The 3,015-nt window shown below is 45.6% G+C and overlaps 1 non-coding gene across 1 annotated transcript; it reads left to right on the top strand.

The window, feature by feature from the left end:
• The first annotated feature begins 144 nt into the window (after nt 1–144).
• Nucleotides 145–217, top strand: TRNAA-AGC. The gene has a single exon. It is a non-coding gene; the product is annotated as a tRNA-Ala (tRNA).
• The last annotated feature ends 2,798 nt before the right edge of the window (nt 218–3,015 follow it).

Consider the following 3,015-nt stretch of genomic DNA (forward strand, 5'->3'; position numbering starts at 1 on the left):
CCAGCCCGGCCCGCGCGCCGCCAGCCCCAACCGACGCGCTCCCGCGCAGGCGCAGGGGGAGCCCCGACCCCGCCGTGCGGGCAGGCGCAGCGCGGCGTCTCGCGAGAAGAGACTACCTGTATGCTGGACCACATAAAGAGCAGAGGGGAATTAGCTCAAATGGTAGAGCGCTCGCTTAGCATGCGAGAGGTAGCGGGATCGATGCCCGCATTCTCCAGCAGTTTTCCTTCTCTCGACTTCCGGCTGATGCATTTTGCTTTCGTCTTAAAAGATCCGTAAATTGTTATTTGCTTCTTTAATAGACCTTCTAAAGACACATTTGCTTGCGTTGCAGCGTAAGCGAGCTGCTCTTGGAGGTCGCAGCAGAATACTGCCTGCTTTATGCATGGCACTGCAAGGGCAGATTTTGCATTCTCATTTAATACTGGACAAGACCCTCAACAGATTTCTCTGGGCAATTCCAGCCCCAGACCTCACCTGATGATCCCTTTCAGGACCTGGAGAACCCTAGAGGTGTCCTCTCCTGGGAGCCTCCAATAGAGCCAAAACACTCATTTACCTTTAGTAAAACTGAGAAGGAATAAAAATATCTCAAGGGCACATTGATGTATGTGCCATTTTTGTCAAGACACTGGCAAGATGTCGTTTAAAAACAAAGAACTGGATTGAAGAAGGGATGCTTTTCAAAGTGATTATTTGGCAGAAATACCCATGAAATCTCTTGGCTAGTCTCATGGAGACTAGAGAGATGTTTCCACCAGCAGTGGACATCTACCAGTCCTTTTCAGAAAACAACAATGGTAACATGCAGACTGAAATATGAAAAATAGATGATTGTATGGATGCTTGGTTGGCTTGTTTTACACTGAGGCTTCTGAGTCCCAGACAAACTCCTGAAATAACCAGCTGTTGCTACAATAGTCTTAAAAGCTTCGACAAAACATTTGCATCTGCCTATGCAGCAGGATTTAACTGTAAAGTGAAATATGTTGCAGTCTTCAATGTCATCAGCTGCTACGGAGACAACATGAAGAGAGTGTATTGTGAGATACGTTTGTGCCTGTGGTCGGGTCCTCTCATTTTCCCTTCTAGCTTTGTTTGGCCTCATCTCAAACCTCACAGTATCTTGGTGACCACAGGCAACCTCGGGATGACGGAAAACCAAATGACCACAAGACTGGTGAAACTGATTCTGCATCGCCCTCTGCAGACGGGCAGGCAGCGTCTGCCACGGGTTAAGCCACAAGATGTAGAGGAAAAGCAGAGTTGTGTGAAAAATTCCCCTGGCCATACTTTTTCTGCAGTTGATGAACACATCTGGAAAGCCCCATTTTCACTGGACCCACCGTGCAAGACTGCATATGCAGGGACAAAATATTACACATATACTCACAGCACTATTTTGTTATAATGATTCCCACACCCCAAAAAATTAAACCAGACCAGCTTTTCTTTTACAAGAACCAGCATCTGTCTATTGACCTCCTTTTTTTTGCTCCTGAGGCATCAGATAAACCCCACTATCAGGTTCTCCTGTCTGTCTCTGCAGATGCTTTTTCACCCCAGTGCTTTATCAGCCCACTGGCTCTTCAGGAAGGACCCAAATTTCTCATTTCCTACAAAGCCTTATTTTAAGTATCACACAAGATGAAGGAGCAAATGGCTTCCAGTAGTGGATCCAGTAGGAGTTAAAACAAAGCTCTCAGTGCAACAAATGGATGTGCTTACAACTCACTGTTTTGATCACCACTGCTGAATGAATGTAATTAATTTGCTAGCAGGCATTGCATAGTCAAGTTAGCAAAAGATCTGCCACTATCCTGAAAAGATTATTGCCTATAATTACAACTAAGTATATGCACAGAAGCATCATGACAGCAGAGAACTGGAAACTGCTAGAACGGGAAAAAGTAAAGCATCAGCTTATACTAATTACCACAACTTAAGTATCCTTTTGTAAATTTACTCTAGGGTGTGTAAATTTAGTTTTTAAAGGAAGTAATCTTAAATGCAGAGACACATCTCAGCTTTCCCAGATCCCAGGACATAAGACCTCCCTTTGCTGGGTCCATGCCAGCTGTGTCCACAAACAGCAGGGGCAAGGTGGGCACCACTTTGCTCTCCCCATCCTGTACAAAGACAAAGGCCCTAAAAAAGGAGGAGATAAATTTGGGTGATCTCAAAACAAACATGGGAAAACAGTAATAGAGAAGAAGGAAACACAGAGCAGACGTCACCATCAGACTCCTCAGGGAGTCAAACCTGAGTCTGTTCAAATACTCAAAGGGACATGTCGTACATGTCAGGATTCTTCTACTGTTCTCATGGAAATATATGCACATGCATTTTTCATCAGTGTTTGGCTTTCTCAGGCCCATGTTACATAGTTTCCTCTGGATTTGTGTGTGTCTTGGTGAGTAGGAAAAGCCTGATCCTGCTTGATGGAGAAAGGGCAATATATTTTTCCCACTATGCCTTTTTTTGTCCTCAGAGTGAGGGCAGCCAAAGGCATTACAGGGAGATAGAAGCTGATAGTATCTTGGCATGGCTACCTGGCTTGTAAGTCTAGTTTTTCATCAGCACAGACCAGTGTGTAGTGGGTGCTTTGTCCAGGGCAGGAGTTCTACAGAAGGTCCAGGTGGCATAAACCACTCTGAAACCTCTAACAAACAAGAGACTTTGTCCTTTAAAGACTCCTGACATGGGCAGCAGAGCAGGAACCAAGAGAAGGGAGATGCCAGCAGTGGCTGGATAGGAAATGACACCTTCACTCTCAGACTAAATGACAGACATCTGATTTCAAACTACCTGGTTGATCAGGAGATGATGCAAACTTCTGCCAGCATTTGCTTACTTCCTAATACTAGTGGTCTTCCTCAGAGCAACACACTAAGCGAGAACAGCAGAGACATCCTTTACCAGCCACAGCATGCTGCTCATTCACCTGCCACGGAGTGCTCTGGCAAGCACTGAAGCCAGCAGCTCATGCCATCCCCAAGGTTGTCACCATGGTTC

This window comes from Chaetura pelagica, unplaced genomic scaffold (genome assembly GCF_000747805.2).
Source record: "Chaetura pelagica isolate M959 unplaced genomic scaffold, ChaPel_1.0 scaffold74, whole genome shotgun sequence".
NCBI lineage: Eukaryota > Metazoa > Chordata > Aves > Apodiformes > Apodidae > Chaetura > Chaetura pelagica.